This window comes from Heterocephalus glaber, unplaced genomic scaffold (assembly GCF_053883595.1).
Source record: "Heterocephalus glaber isolate CG9 unplaced genomic scaffold, H.glaber_assembly_v1.0 deba00001509, whole genome shotgun sequence".
Taxonomy (NCBI): Eukaryota; Metazoa; Chordata; class Mammalia; order Rodentia; family Bathyergidae; genus Heterocephalus; species Heterocephalus glaber.
The window spans coordinates 55,289,871-55,314,007 of record NW_028258325.1 but is presented as its reverse complement, the minus strand read 5'-3'; the positions used below and the strand labels follow the sequence as shown (position 1 = coordinate 55,314,007).

The window sequence follows — 24,137 nt, the reverse complement described above, 5'->3', positions numbered from 1 at the left end:
TCTGTATTAAAAGATTATTAGTTGTAATAAAGCAACAACAACAACAGGACTTTATGTTCTCTTCTCCACTCAAAGCTTAGATATTTCCAATGAACAATATGCAAATTTTTATGATTTTATATTTTAGTGGATTTTGGAGAATGAAATATTTGTAGGTCTTATTTGGCATTTCTTGATTGTTAAATATTTTTCTTCTTTCTTATTTAAATAATGACTTATAAGTACTGCTTTAATGACAAATATGTTCACTTCGCTACAGATAAATATGTATAATCAATGATAGTGAATTTTATAACTATTTTGTAAGGTCAGTTGTACTTATGTCAATATTTAATATGGGATGTAAAGTTAGATATTCTTTCTGGAAGTTTTTGTTTTTTACTTTGCAATTTGAAAGGTTGGGCTTGTTGACATAATCTTGCTACCAGTGGTGAGGCAAGTGACTTTGACTAAAATACAGGGAAAACCTCAACACCATAATGACAAATCAACATACTTCAACCGTTAATATCTGAGCAAAGAAATATGAATTTCTTTTTTCCCAATTCTACATGAAGATTAAATTCCTTCGTTTTTAATCATCTCATGACCCCCACATCACAAATGTGGAATTTTTTTTCTCTAGGTCTTTAACTGTATACATGATAAAAACACAGTATCTAGTTGCATATTTATTATAGTCATTCTTTATGAGTTTGATTAAATTCTCTTTGTTTTTAATTTATTGATGAATTATGAATATGTATTAGATGTCTTCACATAATCTTTCTTAGTCTTTAAGAAAATGATTTTGCATACTATAATTATTTATTTTCAAAAATTATTCAGCCTTACATTTCTGCAGTATATACCCTCCTTGTCACACTGACAATAAATATTCATATTATTAAATTTAATTTGCTAGTGTTTTCTTGATTTTTACATCTACATTTAGAAAATATATTGAGTCAGCTCTTTGTTGCTTTTGGTTATGTTTTGTTATATCTTTGTCTAGCAGTCTAAAAGCAACCTTATCAAATGAATTACAAAATATTCTATTTCCCTAAGTATTTTGTCTTATTTCTTCCTTAAAGGCTTGATAAGATTCACCACTGAATGCATATGGCCCTAGGGTTTACCATATGGGGATTTTTTTTTTTTAGGAATATTATCTTTATTAAAATGTTGTATTACTTTACTAAGGTCCTTCAATACCATTTTATAACAATATATTATCTTCAAAATGCAGTACTATTATGCAGGGATTCCCAAATGATTCACAAATTCCTTCAATTACTTTTAAATACCATCCTTAGTTGGAATGTAGGAGAGACTTACATTTATGAAATCAGTCAAAAGTAGGAGACTGAATGTGTCCTAAGTAGCTCTTAGGACTGAATGTGTCCTTGGGAGCTCTCCTTTTGTACATTTCCAATTTTTTTCTTTAATTAAACGGACTATTAATTTAGTCTCCTTTAAAAAAAATAAGCTAAGTATTTCTTCTCTGCATATGACATGTTCATAGACATACTCAGACCTTTTGAAGAATAACACACCAATTTCCCTGATCATAGTAGCTTTGCAGAATACTGACTACTCAAAGTCTGGCAGGTAGCTTCCAATTCTCCACCATGGAACACATGGTAGTAAGGATGAAACACAGAACTTGGGTCAAGGGATCCTACAGAACCAAAGGGCTTGACAGGTCTGTCTTTATCAGACTTTATCTTATGCCAGGGAACCTGTATATCTTGAGAATGAAAAGAAGTCCTGTTAGAATTCCTGTTAGGAAGCTCAGAATTAGTAACTGTTTTTGAACTGGATTCTTTCTCCTGAGTGTCATCAATGGAGGGGACAGAAGATCCTGAGTTTTGGCTATCCATGTCAGATATCTACTCAAGCAATCCTTGTGTGCATTTATCACTCTTTATCTCTTCTTTCTTCCCTTGACTAATTCTGTTATCTCTAAGATACTTGGACTTCTGATTGTTATGTTCTTGTTCCAATGAACAGACATAAATGAGTGCGTTCCCACCAAGTCTCAAGAGTTGAACAATTTCTTGGAAAGGCTGCCACTCTACATTCTGCTGTTGCAAAATGGTGAATAACAGGGATGGGTATGTAGGCATCACAAGACCCACTGTGAACTGAAACTGCCAGTGCACCACAGACAAAAGCTTGGAATTGCCTCTCTACAAATGTCCACAAGGTTTTTGCTACAATCACAACCAATCATATATAACTCCTTATTGATGCCAAGATATTTTACATTTCCACATCCAATATCAGCCACTATTGAACCATGTTGTGCTGCTGAAATGTCCAGTGATCTCCTCATAAACTCAATGGACATATTCTTTCTTCAGCTATGATGCTTCTTTATCACTCTCTGGAAATGAAGGAGGAATCTCTTTCCTCTGGTTGTCAAAGACCAAAGAGTAACTACAGGTACAAAGCATGAGCCTCACTTTCCTAAATTTAAATAATGTTCATATTCTCCTCTTCCCTAAAGTTAAGCCACCAACATCATTGATGATAATCCCACTTTTGTAATGATCAGATTTTTGAACAATATCAAATTTTCTGAGTATGATTCCACGGTTCCAAAGATATCGATTCTCCTGTCATCACTAGCAAACTGATGAGGCAACATAACTTACACTGTAATACTATCTGGGTGCTTCAAATCCTCTTATGGGGATTTTTAATTAGCTGTCAGTAACTATGAGCAAATTACAGGTACAGAAAAGCATCACATTTAAATCCTTTAAAATAATATGTCCCTAGTAGAGAAAACATTTGCAAAAAAATAAAAGTGGAAAAAATAGTTTAAGCTCTTTTTAGGACGGTGAGAAAACCAGTTATTTTGAAGTTATATGTAAGGGCACATTTTAAAATATATTAGAGACGTCATAAGCAGCTAGTTGTTAAGTGAAATAAAAGGTACAGAAAACATCACATCTCAGGTACTTCAAGTTCTGATGATGTGCAACATAGAAATAAAATTGCATTTTGTTTTTTTTCTTTTATTTTGTGCATTATTGGTTATTCATAAATTTGATATATAATATAATGTATAAGTATGTATGTGTGTACGTGTGTATTTCAAATATGACTTACCTCTTTTTCATATGGATATAAAGATGTACAAAATATAAAGATCTTTTTCCATCTTGCAAGACATCTCATGTTCTGTTTTTCAACTGCTTTTCTTTTCTTCCTAATTCTTTAAATGATCTATTCAATGTTTTACAGAGTATATTAGTCAGCTTTCCCATCAGTAAGACTAAATACCCTAATGTCTGCAACTTAAAGTGAGAGAGGTTTATTTTGCCTCACAATTTTCAGAGGATTCAGTCCATGGTCATCTGGCTCCAATGTAGAAATGATATGGCAGAAGGGCATGTGTTGGAGCAATTCTCCATAATTTGGGGGAAAAATCATTTCAAAATTAAATTATGATTAGGCCTAGTTTCGCTCCCTACAGGCTGGCCATGTCATGTCAAATATAACTCCATTTTCTCTGCTCCCACCTAAAACCTCAATGGGCCTGTGATGCTGTGACACTCCAGGGAAGGATTACATCAATTGAAGACATCATGTTTCCTTGAGAACTGAGTAGTAAGAGAAAGTTTTCACCTGGGAAGGGACAAATTCCTAATCAACATAAGTTCCTCATCAACCTAGTATCTTCATCAGCATAAGTTCCTCATTGCACTAGGACTATCTCAGCCCTCTGAATGGAATAAAGGTGTGGCACGCTCAGGATGGGGTGCCTTTGTCTTTGCTTCACAGAGCAGGCCCAAAGCTCAACTTCTTCTCTAAGTCTTGTTTCCTGTCTTTATTCATTAATTTCCCTTGTGCTGTCCTGGCTCATAGGAGATGAGGACCCACTGCAGGGGTTCTGGTAATGTACCCTTTCCCTGTTCACTACAGGAATGGAGGGAGCAAAGCTGTTCAACCCATGGCAACCAGGTGGCAGAGAGAGAAGGGAGGGGCCAGGAATAACAATACAACCTTCAGGTTATGTACCCAGTGACCACATCTTTTGACCAGGTCCCACCTCTAGACACCAAAGTCAGCTGTGAACTCATCTTTGGACTGGTCCTCTGATAAGTATGATGCCTCTATGACCCAGTCACCTTCTAAAAGCCTCTCTTCTGAACACAAGGCTTTTGGTAGACAGTTTGGATCTAAACCATCAGCCACTAAAGAACTCATGTCCATCTTACTATACAAATGCATTTAGTTCATCTCTTGGTGTCACCCAAGTCTTAACAGTTCCAGGACTGTTAAAAAGTCCATGTCCAGAGTGTCTTCTGAAACTCAACTCAAGGAAAACTCTTAGATGTGAGCTCCTGTAAATTATTTCATTTTTTGTTTATTTATTTATTTATTTATTTATTTATTTATTTATTTATTGGTACCAGGGATCAAACTCAGGACCTTGTTCCTACAAGGCAGGTGTGGTGCCACTGAACTAAATTCCCAGCCCTCCTGTAAATTTTTTTTTAAAGTTATATACTTCTAACATACAATGGCACAGGGTAAACATTTCCATTAAAAATGGAAGAACAAGAGAATAGGATTCAGACCCAGGTAAGGCTGAAACATTAAATCCAGTGGCTCCATGCCAGTATCTGGGGCAGGTGATGGTGAGACATGAGCTCTGAAGGGCTTGAGCTGTCCAGCTCTTGTGGCCTACTGTCACAGCTCAGATGGTCTCTGTCGGGCTGGTTCCTCTCTGTCTGTGGTTTTTCTTTTGTTAAATTTTCTTTTTTTATATTTTTTTCTGGTACCAGGTATCAAACTCAGGACCTTGTGCTTGCCAGGGAAGTGCAATGCCACTGAGCTAAATCCCCGGCTTCTGTGGTTTTTCTTAACAGAAGTTCCAAATTCCTGGCATCTTCAAATTCTTGGGTTCTCCAAAGCACTTTTAGCTTCATTCTCACAGCCTCATGCACTACCCACTGAAGGCACATTGCCTCTCAGACCTTTTCAAATCTGGATACAAGTCTCCATGAGCCCACAACTCTTGTATCCTCTATAACTGTAAAAGCAGCACCACCTGGATGACATCAAGGTCTTACACCATTTCCAACAGTGGCCTGCCCCTTTGGAGCATGTGTGAAGTGACCTCTGAGTTCCTAGATGGCTGAACTTGAGGAAACTCTTCTTTCGGTTTTGCATTAGCATAAAACCTTGGAACTCTCTCTTAAAACTACATCTTTCAAAGGAGTTTATACTTGTATACCTTTGACCCTGTGATGGGTGGAATATGGTCATTTTCTGAGAACTCTCAAGGCATTTTTTCTACTATCCCAATGCAAAGTATTTGACTTCTTTTTAGTGGTGCTAATCTACTCACCAACTACAGCTATTTCTGCCCCAACTTTATTATGCTTATTTTGTGATCACGCTGCAAACTTTTCAAATCTCCAACTTTGTTTTGATCTCCTGATTTTTACTGTTAATCTTGCTAATAAAAGCCAAAACTACCCATGCCACAGCCTGAAGGCTGGGCTGCTTTGAAATTTCCTCTGTCAGATTAGTCCATTACTTTTAAAGTCAGCTTCAAGCAAACTCTGAGTACATGAACAGAACATAGACAAATTTTTGCTAGAATAAAACAGATATGGCCTCTGGCATACTTTCAGATAAAGTCCACATTCCTATCTGAAACCTCATGAACTTGACCTTTACTGCCTGCATTCCTATCAGTATTATGATCTGAGTTCCCAAAAGAATGGTTCAATAAGCTCTGCTATCATTCAAAGGCTTCTCTGGCCTCCATCACTAAACTTTTCAAAACACTTTCCATAGACCAATCCCAGAGACCTCCAAACCACATGGTCAGTTACAGTCACAGCAACAACCCACTTCTCTTGTACCAATTTTCTTTATTAGGTAGATTTCTTATCACTGGAACACAACACCTGTCATCCACAATTCAAAGGAGAGGATTATTATGGCTCACAGTTTTCACAGCATTCAGAGTTATAACCTAATTAAAGCAATGGATTGAATATCTGTGTCCCTTCAAAATGTGTATGGTGAAACCCTAACACATCACATGATGGTGACAGCAGGGTGAGCCTTCGTGGATGAGATTAGTGTCCTTATAAAAGAGACATCCATAGAGAGCCCTTATCCCTTCAACCATCTGCGGTTACAATGAAAAGATGATTGTTTCTGAGGAAACAAGCCCTACCAGATAACAAATTTCAGACACCTTGATATTGGACTCCCCAGATGCCATAACTATGATAAATAACTGTGTTTTTATAAGCCACCCAGTTTATGCTACTTTGTTTTATCAGCTAAAATAGATTAAATCATCTAGTTATCTAAATATTCAAAAGAATTTAAACATATATCATATCAATCATAATTTTATAATTATAGTTTCTCATGTTTTAAAAAGTAATAAATACTATTTTTGGCCTAGATAATTCTGAAAATGTTTCACACACCAGGGTTTCTGTTCAGTTCTGAAAAAGTGTGGCTAATGAGGTATACCCTCATTATATTTATTAGTAAACATAACTATTACTTTTATTATTTAAGATGTTGTGAAGTATACTAACAAATGATACCTATGCTACAATATTATTTTTTCTCACAAATTTAAAATTTCTCTCTAACTTAATCCTAAATTATAGTTCAGAAGCTATCAGCCTTATATGCTGCTTTGATAACATTGCTCAAATTCAGAATTGCAGCCTTCACCATCAGGAAAAATTTCTTCCCTCTTGGACTCCCATTTTGCTAAATATATTTGATCATATAAATCTCTTTAAATTATAGGTAGCTTTGATGCTTTTGCTCTAGTGTAAGCAAAGTGAGTCACTGGGCTTACAGCATTACTTACTGTACCTCCTCAGATTTATGGTCCAAGAATTGACAAAAAGTATACTTTGTTCTACATATTAGTGAAAGAAAACTTATTCAAATTTTCTTCATTATCTTCTGAAGTGGAGAAAATTAATCTCATTTTAGAGCTGAGTAAACTGAAGCTCAGAAAGTTTAATTGCTTTGCACAAACTAACAAAGCTAATCATGAAAAACAAAAAATGTGGACATGGGTCCTGTGATGTATGTCTGCCTGCCTCCATATGAGGACACTGTTGCTCCTCATGATTAGCATCGTAAATTAAATAATACCTCATTGCTTTGTATGGTCTTTCTTCTGGGGGCTCCAGTGTTATTCTGCATAAAGTAGCCATTCTTGTCCTTGATTTTCTGCAATAATTGTCACTACTACAAACAACCCACACAAATTCATAAACTTTCCATTATGGCATTTGTATCTTTAATTGTTTTAAGCATTTTAACATGGAGAATTTCAAACATATACAAAGTAATTAAAAAGCTTCGGCACAGCAAGAGAAACTACCAACAGTGTGAAAAGACAACCCACAATGTCTAAAAAAGTTTTTACCAGCTGTTCCTCAGACAAAGGCCTACTATCTAGAATATACCAAGAATTCAAAAAATCAGACCTCCCAAATTTAAAGATCCAATCCAAAAATGGTCACCTGAAATGAACAGACATTTCTTAGACAACAAAGTAGAAATAGCAAATAAATACATGAAAAAAGGTTCAACATCATTGGTCATTTGAGAGATGCAAATGAAAACAACGCTGAGATTCCACTTAACTCCAGAAAGAATGGCTGCTATCATGAAATCAACCAATAACAAATGCTGGCAGGGCTATGGGGAAAGAGGAACCCTTCTCCACTGTTGGTGGGAGTGTAGACTGGTGCAACCGCTGTGGAAATCACTATGGAGACAACTCAAAGAACTAGGACTAGAGGTCCCATTTGACCTAGCTATTCCCCTGCTAGGAATCTTCCCTAAAGAATTACAAGAATCATACCACAGTGATATATGTGCACCTATGTTTATAGCAGCACAGTTTGTAATAACTAAAACTGGGAAGCAGCCTAATTGGCCATCAACTGGAAACTGGATAAAGAATATGTGGTTTTCTTTATAAAATGGAGTACTACTCAGCCATAAAGAATGAGAAACTAGAAATATTTATAGCTGAATGGATGCACATTAAACTGATACTCTTGAGTGAAATAAGTAGGACAGACATGTAAACACCAAATAGTTTCTCTGGTGTGAGAAACTGAAAGTGTAAATAAGGATCAAAATGTATAATAGATATTGTGAAATAAGAAGAAAAGGTGCAAAGGGAAAGGGGAAGTGGGAGGGGTAGGGGAAAGGAAAGAAGTGAATGAAATTAATATGAGAAAATGAAAAAATGGAAACAAAATCTTTATAAACAGAGGGAGGTGGAAGAGTTGAAGGGAGGGCAGGGGAATGGAGAAGAAATAAGAATCAAGGTATATTATGTAAAGGTACAGATCTCCAATGATGAATATCATTATATTGTATTCCTAAAATGTACCAATAAAATTAATTTTAAAAACCACATACAAAGTACACAAAAGAGTATAAAGAAACTTTTTGTATCCCTCACACAGCTCCAGAAAGAATCAATATTCATGACCAACATCTTTCCTTGGTTTATAGCTCCACTCACTCCTATATTACTCAGTTGCTCAAATATTTACATAAATTGAAATACATAATATTAAATTTGTAATTTTGCTTAATAAATACACACAAATAGCAAACATTTTCTAAGGAGATATAGAAAAAATTTTGCAACCCTTTTACACATCTCAGAGCATTTAGAGTTAAAATTGTACTGCTGTGTTAAACTGAGGAAACAACACTGTATCGTTCTCTTGCAAATTTTATTTTTATTTCTATCATATATTATGTTTATATCTTTGGTAAAGCTCACAGTAGATTTATTTATTTATGTTGTAAGGAGTCATATGTTTTAAAAGATGTTTAAAATATAATATTATTTATTTTTCTTCTGTTTTGTCTCACTATATTTATTATGGCCTAATTGATGCACAATAAATCACATATTTAAGGTTCACAGTTTGATAAATTTGACATGCTTCCACATATTAAACCATGAGAAGAATCAAGATAATTAGTATGTCCACTACTTTCATAAGCTTCCTTTTTTCTCTTTGCAATTCTACCCTCACACTTTTTGTTATTGCAAAGTAGGCAGCTATAATCATTCTTCTGACGTATATTACTGTGCATTTTTAAATCTTATATAAGTGGGTTCATATAGTACTTACTAGTTTCTCATGCTTCTCATTGAGCTAAATGATTTAAACATTCATTAATATCATTCTATATTTCAGGGGTTCTTTCTTGTTTACTATGAAGAAGTATTCTACACTTGATTTTAACCAAAAGGCTGGGAGGCAATCTATGAATAAGTATTCTAAATCCAAAACTAGAGGTTCCATTTGACCCAGCTATTCCTCTTCTTGATATCTTCCTGAAAGAATTAAAAGAATTATACCACAGTGATATATGCACACTCGTCTTTATCACAGCACAATTTTTAATAGTTAAATCTTGGAATCAGCTGAAATACCCATCAACTGATGAATGGATAAAGAAGATGTGGTATTTTTGTACAATGGACTACTGCTCTGCTATTAAGAAGAGGTATTTATAGGTAAATGGATGCACCTTGAGGCAATACTCTTAAGTGAAAGAAATTTGACACAGATGTTTAAATATTGCATTGTTTCTCTGGTGTGAGAAACCAAAAGTGTAAATAAGGACTAAAATGTGTTACAGATATTGGGAAATGAGAGGAAATTTTCAAATGGGAAGGGGAACAAAGGAGATGTGAGCGGGAAATGAAGGAAGGGAAAAGGAAAAAAACAAGAGAATAGAAGAAAAATTGATATAAAACTTTTATAAATAAGAAGCAGAAGAGGAGTTGAAGGGGAGCAGGGGATTAGGGAAAAAACGTCCAGAAGAATCAAGATATATTATACACAGGTACACATTCCCTATGGTGAATGTGATCACTGTGTACATCCAAAATGTACAAATAAAAAATTATTCTATTGGGCTGGGGATTTAGCTCAGTGGTTTCTCTGCCTGCGTCAAAAGCGCAAGGTTCCGAGTTCGATCCCCAGTGCAAAAAAAAAATTCTAGTGTATAAATATCTCAAAAATTGCTTCAACTTTTGATGAACAGTTGAGTTGATTTGAGCTTCTGGGTATTGCAAATAATGATAACATGGAAACTGATGTATAATTATTTGAATGCACAATATTTGGATAATGGTATTTAATTGTGCATTTCTTCAATGACTAATAATGTTAAGTATTTTGTTCTTGTACTTATCTGTTTTCCACTTAATTTCACTGGTTTATTCAGATCTTTTTCCCTTTTCTAAAAACTTTAACTTTTGCTTAGTTTTAAGTTCTGTACTTAATGTTGAAAGTACATTACAAATTATGATAAAAGTCGCAAATACACAACATGGAAATGTTTCCTCACAGTTTGTATTTTCTTGGTTCATTGTTTTAACTCCATTTCAAAGAACAGTATTTTAAATTTTTGATTAAGCATGATTTGTTTTTATTCTTTATGAGTATACCTTTGGTTTAGTCTCAAAACTATTTGAAAAATGAGATTCACATAATTTTCCCTGTTTTCTTTTTAAATTTTTTACTTTGTGACAGGCTCTCAGTAAGACACTGAGTTATTCATGCTGGTCTGAAGTTTGGGATCCTTCTGCCCCCTGTTTTAGCTTCCCAGAGTGCTGGGATTATAGGCATTCACTACCACCCTCAAAAGAGTTATTTTCATGCATTGTAAAGATCTAATTTTTGGTAAATGGATATCAATTTTCCCATCACCATTTGTTAAAGTATCATTTATCTTTATTGAATTGGTTTTAGACTTTTGTTGAAAACTAACACATACTGAAGACATAATTCAGGGTCAAATTCTGGACTCATTTGTTCAATTGATGGAAATATTTATCTTGATACCAGTACCACACTGTTTATTGGTGTTGCTTTATAAAAAACTAGGAGTCAGATATTATGCCCTCCAAATTTGCTTTTCTTTTTCAAAATAACTTTTGATATTCTAGGCACTTACATTTCCACATGAATTTTAGAATTAGTTAATAACTATCTACACATACAGTATATCTTTCCATTTATTTATGCTTTTAACATTCTTCAGTTGTGTTTTTAAATTTTCAGGGTACAAGATTTGAAATTATTTTTAGATTTATTCTTAATTTATGCAGATTTTGATGTATTATTTAAAATTTTCACTTAATTATAGTTTCTTTGCTATATTGGGAAATATAGACTTTTGTGGTTTGGTCTGGTATTCTACCACTTTGATAACATGACTTAGTCTAGATGCCTTTTTGCTAGGTTCTGTAGGATTATCTCTGTAGATAACCATATCACCCTTGCAAATGTTTTACTCCATCCTAACATGAATGCCTTTTATTTATTTTTTCTTTTCTCCATATTGAACAAGTTAAAAATCTCCTACTCAGCATTTAATAGAAGTATTCATAGTAGATATTCGTGCATTCTTTATCTTACTAGAAAATATTTGGAATTTCAAAGTTAGGAATGATGTTAGTTGTGGTATTTATATATACTTTTTATCAAATTGGGGAAATTTCCTTCTATTTATAGTACTGAAAGTTTTTTTCAAGAATAGTTATTGAATTGAAAAAAAGAAAAGTTATTGAATTTTATCAAAAGTCTTTTCTCTTTTGAAAGACATTTCCTCCATTGAAAGGATTGTATGTTGTTGCTGGTGTGTTATCAACAGAATGAATTACATTGATTGATATTCAATCATTAATCTTATTTTCCATAGGTAAATTTCACTGAGTTCTAATGTATTAATCTGTTTTATGTTTTGTTTGATTCAGTTTGCAAAACTTGTATTAAGAATTTTTGAATCAGGGGTGGGGATTTAGCTCAGTGGTTTCGCCGCCTGCTGCGCAAGCGCAAGGACCCGAGTTTGATCCCCAGTACAAAAAAAAAAAAAAAGAATTTTTGAATCTATCCACATGAGCAATACTGATTCATAGTTTTCTTACAATATCCTTTTTTGATTTTTGTATTAGAGAAATCCTGGTTTTATAGAATGGCACAGGGTATACTTTTTTCTCTTACAACTTACATGTCCATCACATGATGAATTTATAAAGAAAATGTAGCACATATACACAATGGGATACTTTTCAGCCATAATAAATGTAGGAAATTCTGTAATTTGAGACATGAATGGAACTGGAAATCATATCAAGTGCAGTAAGCCAGGCACAGAAAAACAACTACTGCATGATTTTACTGATAGGTAAAATATAAACACGTTGATCTCAAAGAAGTTGAGTGTGAAATGGTGACAAATAAGAGTCTAAGGAACAGGAAAGGATGCGGAAATGTTGATCCATGGATACTAAGTAACAGGAGCAAGGAGTTCCTGTGTGTTATTGTATCATAGGGTGGCCATAGGTAATAATCATTTACTGTACACTTCAAAAACTGAAAGAAAAGACTTTGAAAGTTTTTACTGTGAAGAAATGATAAAAGTTGGAAGAGACAGATTTGTTTAACCTGATTAAGACATTATACGTTCTATACATGCATCTAAACATCACATGTTGCCCGATTACTACAGTTTTTATACTTGTATATAACAGTTAAAAAGTAACTTATTATGTGAAAATACATTTTTTCTGAATGATTTTATATAAAATTGGTATCACTTATACTGGAAATATTTGGGATATTTCTTCAAGTGAAAACTGTATCTTGAGTTTTCTTCCTAAAAAAGGAGTTAAACTTATTGACAATGTTATTTATGATAAATGTGGCAAATTTGTTGACAATTCAACTTAGTGGTCAAATCTCATAACGGAAATTTTTATAACATCCCTCTGCTATTTTTTATTATGGGTAAAATTTTAAGTAGCAGCACATCTCTTTTTCCTCCTATTAGTGAATTAGTATTTTCAGCATTTTTTTCAGTAATCAGCTTGGCTGAAGAATTACCATTTTTTAATCATTTCATGCAAATAGCTTTTCATATGATTGGCTTTATATGTTTTCCCTATTTTCCATTTTTTGATTACTGTTCTGATATTTCTTATTACTTTGACTTCCAATTGCTATTATTTTCCTAATTTTGTAAGCTAAAACCTAAAAGCTTTGACTTATGAACTGCTTTCCTAATGTAAATTTCCCTCATTATTTCCTTCTGATTATTTCTTTCACTTATTCCCAGATGTTTACATATATTTACTTGATATTTTCATTCCAATCAAAATACTTCCTAGTATCCACTTGAATTTCATCTGTAGCCCATAAATTATGTATAAATGTGTTATTTGGTTTCAAAATATTTATACATTTTCTATGTATCTCTTTTTATTTCTTTAGTATTTAATTCAATTGTGGACAGCAAGTTACTTTGCATTACTTGAATCATTTTTACATTTGTTGCAGAATGATTATTGACTCAGAACGTTACAATCTGTCTTTCAAATGTTCCATGCATACTTGTGATGGATTAACTGATGGTCAACTTGGGTTTTTTTTGTTTTTTTGTTTTTAAAATTTTATTATAATGTAATACAATTAGATATTAATGAAGAAAACATAACATTTCTATGAAAATTTTTTCATAATAAAAATAATTAGAGAATAACAATGGTAAATACACTGTATCATGTTCTTGAAAGAATATATTTTCTATTGTTAATCTACTTCATTTCCTAAAACTACTGTAACTTTTTGGCATAAACATTTTAATTATTAACACAGTATCTGACACTCAGTATTATTTTGAAAATTTTCTCCCTATTTTACAATATCTATTATTCTTTTTGATTCTTATTTACACTTTCAGTTTCTCACACCAGCAAGACTGTAATATTTACACATGTATGCTTGATTTATTTCACTTAAGAGTAAGTTTTCAAGGTACATCCATTTACCTAGAAATCTTTCAACTTTTTCCTTCTGTGTGGCTGGATAGTATACCAGTATATAAAAAATACCACATCTTTTTTATCCATTCTCCATTAATGGGCATTTGGGTTGTTTCCAAGATTTACTTATTACAAACTGTTTTGCTAGAAACATGGGTGTACATAAATCACTGTGGTATGATGCTTTTAACTCATTTTAAAAGATACCCAGAAGAGAAATAGCTGGGTCAAATGGTACCTCTAATCCTAATTTATTGAGAAATCTCCACACTGATATCCGCAGCAGTTGCACCAGTCTACATTCCCACCCACAGTGGAGAAGGGTTCCTTTCTCCCCACAGTCCCACCAGCATTTGTTGTTAGTTGATTTCTTCATAACAATCATTCTTCCTGGAGTGTGGTGAAATCTCTGTGTTGTTTTAATTTGGATCTGTCAAATTACCAGTGACGTTGAACATTTTTTCATGTATTTATAGGCCATTTTTACTTCTTTGTCAAAGAAGTATATATTTACCTCAGATGCCCACTTTTTGAGTGGGTCTGTAAATTTCAAGAGGTCTGATTTCTTTCAATTATTTATACATCCTAGATATTAGTCCTTTGTCTAAGGAACAACTGGCTGAATTTTTTGCCACTCTGTGGGTTGTCTTTTCCCTCTGTTAGTTTCTTTTGTTGTGCAAAAGCTTTTTAATAAGGTGAGTTCCTAGTTTTTAATACTTTGTACTAGTTCCTATGTGGTCAAGGCTTTGTTCATGAAATCTTTGCCTATACTCATATCCTCAAGAATCTTACCTATTCTATCTTCCAGTAGAATTAGAGTTTCTGTTTTAATATATAGATCTCTGATACATATTTTTTATTCTTAAATTTTTCTGTTGGTACATTTTAGGTACACAATATATTTACATTCGTCACCGTGAACTTGTACCTTTACATGATGTATCTTAGTTCCTATTTTTCCCCATTCACCTGCCCTCCCTTCAACCCCTCCACCTCTCCTTATTTACAAAAACTTTATTTCAATTTTATCCTTTTCTCATATTTTTTCCTTTCCCTTCTTTACCTTCTCCTACCCTTCCCACTTCCCCTTTCCTTTGCACCTTTTCTTCCTATTTCAAATTATCAGTTATTCACTTTAAGCCTTATGTATACTTTCAGTTTCTCACACCAGAGATACTATTTGGTATTCACACATGTGTGTCCTATTTACCTCACTTAAGAGTATGGCCTCAATGTGCATCCATTTACCTCTAAATATCTCTATCGTTCCTTAGCTACAAATGTCTTTCTCATTCTTTATGGCTGAGTAGTACTCCGTTTTATTAAAAAAAAAAAAAAACTACATCTTCTTTACAGTCTCCAGTTTATGGGCAATGGGCTGTTTACAAGCTTTAGCTATTACAACCTGTGCTGCTAAAAACATGGGTACACATATATAGCTGTGGTATGATTCTTTTAATTCTTTGGGGAAGATATCCAGCAGAGGAATAGCTGGGTCAAATGGGACCTCTAATCCTAGTTTTGGTTGTTTTTGTTGTTTTGGGGGTTGTTTTGGTACTGGGGATTGAACTCAGGACCTTGTGCCTGTGAGGCAGGCCATTAATCCTAGTTTTTGAGGTATTTCCATATTGATTTCCACAGTGGTTGCACCAGTCTGCACTCCCACCAACAGTAGAGAAGGGTTCCTTTTTCACCACAACCCTGCCAACATGTGGAATCTCTGTGTTGTTTCACCTGCATCTCTAAAATGACCAGTGCTGTTGAAGATTTTTTCATATGTTTATTTGCTGCTTTTACTTTTTTGTCTGAGAAACATCTGTTCATTTCAGATGCAAATTTTTAAATTGGGTCTTTAAATTTGGGGGATCTGACATTTTAAAGTTCCTTATATTCTAGATAGTAGTCCTTTGTCTGAAGAACAGCTGATAAAAAGTTTTTTCACACATTGTAGGTTGTCTCTTCACTCTGTTGATGGTTTTAATTCTTTTTGGAAGATATCCAGCAGAGGAATAGCTGGGTCAAATGGGACTTCCAATCCTAGTTCTTTGATGTATCTCCACACTGATTTCCACAGTGGTTGCACCAGTCTACCCTGCCACCAACAAGGGAGCACGGCACCTTTTCCCCATAGCCCCGCCGGCATTTGTTATTGATAAATTGCTGATTTCATGATAGCAGCCATTCTTTCTGGGGTGAGGTGGAATCTCGGTGTTGTTTTCATCTGCATCTCTTGAATGACCAGTGATATTAAACATTTTTTCATATGTTTACTTGCTGTTTTTACTTCTTTGTCTGAGAAATGTCTGTTCATTTCAGATGCCCATTTTTGAATTGGGTCTTTATATTTGGGGGTCTGATATTTTTAAGTTCTTTATATATTCTAGATAGTAGTCCTTTGAGGAACAGCTGATAAAAATTTTTTCCCACATTGTAGGCTGTCTCTTAGCTCTGTTGGTGGTTTCTCTTACAGTGCAGAAGCTTTTTAATAAGATGAGATCCCAGTTATTGATTCTTTGTGCTATATTCCCTGCTACTGAGGTTTTGTTCATAGTCTTTTCCTATACCAGTCTTTGAGAGTTCTACCTAATTTATGTTCCAGCAAGTTTAGTAGTTCTGTTTCAATATTTTTTAATCCACTTCAATTTGAGTTTAATGCCGGAGTAAGATACAGATCTAGTTTTAATCTTTGGCAGGTTGAAATCCAGTTTTTCCCAATGCCATTTATTAAATAGGGTGTCTTCCTCCAATGAGGGTGGTTGGCTCCTTTGTCAAAGATGAGGTGGATGAGTATGTCTGGAGTTGTTTCTGCATCTTCTAATCTATTCCACTGATCCTCAGGTCTGTTTCTTTGCCAGTACCATGCTATTTTTAATCACAGTGGCTTTGTAGTATAGTTTCAAATTGAGGATTTTGATACTCCCTGTCATGTCCCTGTTGCCTAGAATTGCTTTTGCTATTCTAGGTCTCTTCTGGTTCCAAATGAATTTTTGAATGGTTTTCTCTAGTTCTGTGAAATATGCTTTTGGGATTTCAATCTGGATTACATTGAATCTATGCAGCACTTTTAGAAGTATGGTAATTTCACTATATTCGTTCTTTCTAGCCAAGAAAAAGGGATGTATTTCCATTTTCTTATATCCTCTTCCATCCCTTTTTTCAGAGTGCTGTAGTTGTCAATGTAGAGGTCTTTTGCTTCCTTCATTAGATTGATTCCTAGACACTTGATTTTTTTGAAAGGAATTGTTTCCCTAATTTCTCTCTCTTTGAGTCTGGTATTTGTGTACAAGAAGGCTATTGATTTTTGAATGTTGACTTGTATCCAGCTATTCTACCGAATCTGTCAATTAAATCTAGAAGTCTTTTGGATCTTCTATGTAGAGTATCATATTGTCAGGAAATGACAGTTTAACTTCTTCCTTGCCTATCTTTATTCCTTTTATTTCTTTCTCTTGTCTAGTTGTTATGGGTAATGTTTCCAGAACTATATTGAACAGGTAATAACGGACATCTTTGTCTTGTTCTTGATTTTAGTGTGAAGGTTTTCAGTTTTTGACCCTTTAGTATGATGTTGGCTGTTGGTTTTTCATAGATAGACTTTATCAGGTTCAGATAAAGACCATCTATTCCAATTTTCTGTGGTTTTTCATCATGAATGGGTGTTGAATTTTGTTCAATGGTTTTTCTGCATCTATTGAGATGATCATATAGGTTTTGTTCTTGGCTCTGTTAATATAGTTTATTATACTTATTGATTTATGTATATTGAACCATCCTTCATTCCTAGGGTAAATCCAACTTGGTCAGGGTATGTGATCTTTTTGATGATCCTCTCTATTCTGTTTTCCAGTATCTTATTGAGTATTTTTGCATCTATGTTCATTACAGAGATTGGCCTGTAGTTCTCTTTTTTGTTTGGGTCATTTTCTGCGTTTGGAATCAAAGTAACACTTGCTTCCAGGAATGAATTCAGGAGTCTTGCTTCACTTTTAAAGTCAATGAAGAGTTTAAGGAGTAATGGCAATAGTTCTTCTCTAAATGTCTTGTAGAATTCAACAGTGAATCAACAGAACCTGGGCTTCCCTTGTTGGTAAATTGTAGAAATCAACAGTGAATTCAACAGGACCTGGGCTTTCCTTGTTGGTAAATTGCATTTTCAATTTCACTGATTGTAATTGGGGTATTTAGAATTTTTATATCTTCTTTGCTCAACTTTGGTAATTCATATGTATCTAAGCATTTGTCCATTTCTTCTGTGTTTTCCATTTTATTAGAGTACAGTCTTTCTAAGTAGGTATTGATGAAGCTCTGGATTTCTGCTGGATCTGTTGTGACTTCACCTTTTTGTTCCTAATTGCACAGATTTGGGCCTTTAATTTCCTTCTTTTTGATAAGGTTGGGTAAGCATTTATCTATTTTATTTATTCTTTTGAAAAACTAACTCTTTGATTCATTAATTTTTTGTATCATTCTCTTGGTCTCCATTCCATTGATTTGTGCTCTGATCTTTATAATTTCCCACTTGTATGAGCTTTGAGTTTGTCTTGCTCTTCTTTTTCTAGGAGTTCAAGGTTTAGCATTAGATTGTTTATTTGAGCTTGTTCTGTTTTCCTAGTATGGGCATTAACTGTTATAAATATCCCTGGTACAACTGCTTTCGTTGTTTCCCATAGATTCCTGTATGTTGTACTGACATTATCATTTACTTACAGAAACTGTCTAATTTCTTCTTTAATTTCCTCTGTGACCCATTGGTTGTTCAGGAGAGTCTTATTCAATTTCCATATGTTTGTGAAGTTCTTGCAGTTTCTTATGCTATTGATCTCCAGTTAATTGCACCATGGTCTGATAACGTAGAGGGGATAACTTCAATTCCTTTGCATTTACTTAAACATGTTCTATGAGCTAGCATGTGGTCTATTTTGCAGAATGACCTGTGTATAGCCAAAAAGAAAATATGCTCTGATTTTGTGGGGTGGAACACTCTGTAGAAATCTGTTAAGTCCATATGTTCAAAAGCTTGGTTCAGCTCTAGAATTTCATTGTTGATTTTATGTCTAGATGATCTGTCTATTTGTGACAGTAGGCTATTGAGGTCCCCCACTACAATTGTATTAGTGCTTATTTCATGTCCATTAATATTTGTTTTGTGTAGTTGGATGCATTAGTATTTGGTGCATATATATTTATGATTGTCATCTCTTCCTCTTGGATTATTCACTTTACAAGAATGTAGTGACCTTCTTTGTCTCTCTTAATTAGTTTTGGCTTGATATCTACTTTGCAAATAAGATAGCTACCCCTGCTTTTTTCCAGGTTCCTCTCCCATGGAGAACTCTTTTCTGTCCTTTTACTTTCAGTCTATGAATTTATTTTTGAGCTAGGTGCATTTCTTGTATACAGTATATTGTTGGAATTTGCTTCTTAATCTATTCTGCCAGTCTACTTGTTTTGATTGGTGAATTGAGTCCATTAACATTGATGATTATAACTGATATGTATTGACTTATCCTTGTCATGTTATTTTCCTGCTGTTGGCTCTTTTTTTTTTTTTTTTTTTTCCCTTCTCCATTTAATTTCTTACCTTGCCTGATGGATTTGCTCTATTAGGCCTCATGGAGTTGTGACCTTCATTGTCTTTTTCTAGGGTGTTGTTTAGAATTGTTTGGAGTGCTGGTTTGGTATTCATGAAGTTTCCCAAGTGTTCTCTGTCACAGAAGTATCTTATTTCTCCATCAGTTTTGAATGATAGTTTTTGTAGGATACGTCAGTCTAGGTTGGAGATTGTTTTCTTTTAGGGATTGAAACACCTCACTCCAGCATCTCCTTGACTTGAGGGTTTGTGTTGAAAAGTCTGCTGTGATTTTGATGGGCTTTCCTTTGTATGTGGTTTGTTTCTTTTCTCTAATTGCTTATAGGATTTTATTCTTATATTGGGTTTCTGGGATCTTCATTATTATATGTCTAGGTGTAGATTTTTTTTAATCATGGCTAGTTGCAGTCCTATATACCTCACTTATCTGTATGTCAAATTCTTTTACTCTGTTTGGGAAGTTTTCTGTCATTAATTCTGTGAATTTTTTAAATGTCATTTGTACTTTCTCATGCTTTTTTGTGGACTCCTGTCATTCTTATATTATTCTTCTTTGCATCATCTAGCAGCTGTTGGATCTATTTCTCATGTTCCCTTACTATTTTTGTTTTGTTTTGTTTTTGGTACTGGGGATCAAACTCAGGACCTTGCACTTGTGAGGCAGGTGGCAGAACCACTGAGTAAATCCCCAGCCCCCCTTACTATTTTTAAGACATCGCTTTTCATGGTAACTGACTGCCATCCTGTCTTCTATATCTGATATTCTGTCTTCACATTTGCTAGTTCTGCTGTGAATACATTCAATAAAGTTTCAATCCCCTAGATATCTGTTTGAATCTGTTTCATGGATTCCATTTCTTTCCTATGCTAGGCATTCATGGCTACCATCATGGTCTTGAGCTTATCTATTTTTTTCTTATATATTTCTGTTCTAGTGTCTCTAATCATATGTTTCATTCAGCTCACCATCTCTGTTGTTATCTGGGAAATTATTTCTGTTTTGAATTTTTCTAGGGTGTCATTCATCTGTTTTGTTACTTCCTATGCTATCAATTCAGGGTGTCCAGGTGGCTGATTATTAGACTTTTCCACCTCCTTTTTCCCAGAATTTGACTTTAGTGGGCTGGAACTCTGGGTCTGTGCCTTGCTTAGGTATCTTCTCATTTTTATTTCATTGTTGGTAGTTTTTGGTTTAATTCCTGAGTTGATACTCCAATATTGTTTATTGTAAGTATCTTTGTCACTTGTATTTAGAAAATTTATGGAATGCTTGCTTCTCAGAATTGTCTTCCAGGTATAGCTGGTCTTTAGGTTTTGAGTCTCTAATAGCTCTTAGGCAATCTTGTTTTCAGTATACCAGGAAGGACAATTGATTAAATCAATTACAACACCTTAGCCCAAGTGATAAAATCAGCAACAACAATAGCATCAAGCACAGTTTAGAAAATGACAATTTGTGGTAGTTATTAATCTATCACCTTTAACTGTGTGAATTAAATCAAAATCGAAGACCAGCCCAAAATATGTTTATAGTGAATAAACTCTTCAATATAGCAACTTTACCCTTTGGAATGGGGACTTAGAAGGAGTTGGGGAGGGATGGATAGGTAGGAGGATAGGGAGAGGTTATAAGTGAGCCCAGAGGACACAGAAAGATCACATAAACTCTAGGAAACTGTTGAAGACAAGAGGAAATGACAGAACAAAAGAACAAAGAGAAGAACAGAACAGCCTAACAGCAGTAGGGAAGCTAGAAACTGTATTCACTTTCCTTTAAAACTAATGACAATTGAGGGAGGACAGAAGAAAAGAAAAAGAAAGAAAAGAGAAATCCAAATTAGAATAGCAACAGGAATAAAAAGGGAGAGAGATGAAGAACAAGACAGGTGAGAGAGTGAGAGAGTAATAGAGAGGGAGAGAGAAAGAAAATAAAAACAGAAGAAAGGAAAAAGAAATTTGAAAAGAGAACAGAAAAAATAAAAAATTAAAATTAAAAATAAGAGAAAAAATAACTTTGAAAATAAAAATAAAAAATAAAAATGAAAGGCCTCCTTCAGGCTATGTCTCTTCTGTCACAATATACGATGTGGGCAGCATTGTGCAGATCTAAGTCAATTAGTCTCAGCAAGCCACCAGCAGTTGCCTAAGGTTAGGGCTGATTTCTGGCTGCAAGGCCCAAGGTGAACTCCTTGACCTCCTCCTTGGTTGAACTGTGCAAGGTTCTACTGCAGGTTCCAGATGCCCTTCCCCTGAAGATAGTCCAGGTTCCAATGGGTGGTGGTTGTACCTTCAACTTACCAACTATGGTGGTCTGGTGTGCCTTTATTGCAGAGATTTTCTTCACTTTTCCAGTGGGCTTCAATTTTCATTGAGGAGACTCAGAGAGGCCGTCTTTCTATCGTTCACTTCTGCACTTCTACTCTACCTTCTGGAGCTCAGAGCAAAGTACTTTATGACTCCCTGAACTTCTGTAGTGTGGATCTGGGTATCTGTGCAGCCCAGCATTGGGGGAGCAGGGTGGGGGGGGTGCATTGCTGTTGGCACCTTCAAGGCTCAGCTCCTTGGCTTCTCAGCGCCCAGGGGTGGTGCTACAGACAGCCCACAAGGCTCAGCTCCTCCTATGTTTTTCTTTTGAGTAGGATAAATTTTCCCTTCTAGTGTAATAAAAAATGTTTTATGGAATCTTAATAATCAATTTTCATTAAATGTTTCAATTAAATAGCAAAAACAAACTTGCTTTAGTTATGAATCACTGAATCAGTTTTACTATTAAGTAAAAAGTAGCTAAGTTTTAATTAATTACCTATTTTAGAAATGTATTAAATTTCTACTTAAACTGTCTCACTTGTATAATTACTATTAACATTTGCTTACAACTACTGGTAAAATTCCTGTAATTATAAAGGTGACTGAAATAAGCTCAGTGTCTGATGGGCCATTTTCACACTTTTACAAAACTTTCCTGTGACTACTTCTAGAACTGGATTTTTAAAACTGTTTTCAGGTTCAGTTCTATCTCAGTCTCATAGTCCAGTCTACTCACATCTTCCCTAAATTGAGAACTGCTAATTAGTGCAGAGAAATTCATGCATCCATTACAGTTCCTTTTCAGATGTTTAGATGTTCTAAATTGTGTGAACTTTGCTTTGAGTTGAAAGCACTTTTATTGTTTTCTTCCTGTCTGGATTGTATTTCTCAGATTTAAATTAAGGAATTCAATTGGAAACAATTTTAGGTGCCCACTCTTGTACTGTAACACAATGATATTTCAAGTCATGCTTCTTCTAGAATTTTATTATCTGTAATTTGGTCAGCAGTGAAAGGAAAATATTAATTGTTCAGTGTTCACTGACCTGAAGCATATAAATTACTGCTAATGTTATTACTAAATAGAATGAAAACATCTGGAAGGAACTGATGAAGTTAGCCATAGACATCTAGTGAGATTGAGGGAGATTTATTTGTTTCTAATGAATTTTTTGCTTCACTGTGGTAAGAATGCCAGTTTAGGACAAACATGTATTCGGCTCATGAATCAAATATTTTGTAAGTTCTTTTTAAGTTTATATTGACAGCGTACACTTCTGAGAAATCACTCACCTCAAAAATGTTTTACTAAATTACACACATTATTCCAATCTTTATATTATGCTGGTTTAAACATCACTTCCTTATTTACACATAAATTATTATAAAAATCACAATGTCAGGACCGAGGATTTAGCTCAGTGGTTCCACTGCCTGCCTCGCAAGCACAAGGTCCTGAGTTCGAGCTTCAGTACCAAAAAAAAAAAATCACAATGTCATCTATACTATTTACCCATAAGCATGATTGGCAATAGACTATCCCAAAATCTCATTGATTCTTATCTTTTCCCATTTGTTGCTAAAAATAGGAAACATAAAAGGATAAAATTTCTAGCCAGGCAGTTAGTTGCTTTTCTTTCAAACATAGTAATTCAATATTACATTTTTCTCTCTACCAGTGACTTCAAAGTATTTTTATAACATATTCCTTCATTAAACTAGTTTTGGACAAGTTTCTCAAAACATGACTATAAATTATGCACTCCTACTTGCAAATGCATTATATATATTGTAACCCATTGCAAAATAGAGGAGTCAATGATGACTAAAACATATTTTAAATACTTTTTTGACATTTTTAAATATGCTTTTAATTGGCTTTCTGATGACTTAGGATTTTTTGCTGATTCCCGCGATTTCAGTTTAGACCTTCACTGCTTTTACTTCGTGGTGTGATCTACTAAAAAGTTGAACTTGCCCTGAGGATTGGTGGAGGACATATATAGGAATGTCTGGATGGGTCCTGGAGACATGGCCCTCCCTGCTTCTGCCCTGAATGTCCCCCAAACTCTACTTCCTACAGTGGAGCCAGCCAAGCAGAGATTGAAATCCTGAGCAAACTAAACCTCTCCTCCTTGTAAGTGTTGGGTATCATGTCTCTGCCAGGAGAAAACTGTGTAATTCTATAACAACAACAAAAATATTTTACTTGGCTAATAAATATCAGGGATACCATTTTTTGATGTTTTCTCATATATGCATTATTAATCCTACATTATCATTTACATGTTTACTTGGTAGAAATCTTCATAAGCCATTTATCTGTTTTGTGATTATCATAATTCTGCTTACCTGTGTACATACAGTTATCAA

At 34.3% G+C, this 24,137-nt stretch overlaps 1 pseudogene; it reads right to left on the bottom strand.

Moving 5' to 3' along the window:
• Positions 1–1,510: 1,510 nt before the first annotated feature.
• LOC101716150 (tRNA (carboxymethyluridine(34)-5-O)-methyltransferase ALKBH8 pseudogene) lies at positions 1,511–4,206 on the bottom strand (annotated as a pseudogene).
• Between the last annotated feature and the right edge of the window lie 19,931 nt (positions 4,207–24,137).